The sequence below is a fragment of the Odontomachus brunneus genome, unplaced genomic scaffold (assembly GCF_010583005.1).
Source record: "Odontomachus brunneus isolate Ranch 3 - 2012 unplaced genomic scaffold, Obru_v1 Obru_scaffold_071, whole genome shotgun sequence".
Taxonomy (NCBI): domain Eukaryota; kingdom Metazoa; phylum Arthropoda; class Insecta; order Hymenoptera; family Formicidae; genus Odontomachus; species Odontomachus brunneus.
The window spans coordinates 81690-81992 of record NW_022639521.1 but is presented as its reverse complement, the minus strand read 5'-3'; positions in this window follow the sequence as shown (position 1 = coordinate 81992).

The window sequence follows — 303 nt, the reverse complement described above, 5'->3', positions numbered from 1 at the left end:
TCGTTGGAATTCAACAAAAAAATATATGTGTTAATTTGCTAACAAATAACTTTTATATAACTTTTTAGTTACATGTTACTTTTATGTTATACTCACGTTATACAGGGTGTTCGGAAAGTACCGGGACGCCCGAATATCAGGAAAAATATAAGTTTTACAAAAAAATGTTTCAGACAAAAGTTGTGACGTTTAAAAAGATGTATTTACTGATCACATCAGTTTGACCTTGGGTTGCGTAGCGAAGGTCAGGTCAAGGTCACATTAATTTTTTTAAATGGAACACCCCATTTTTCATTGCATATT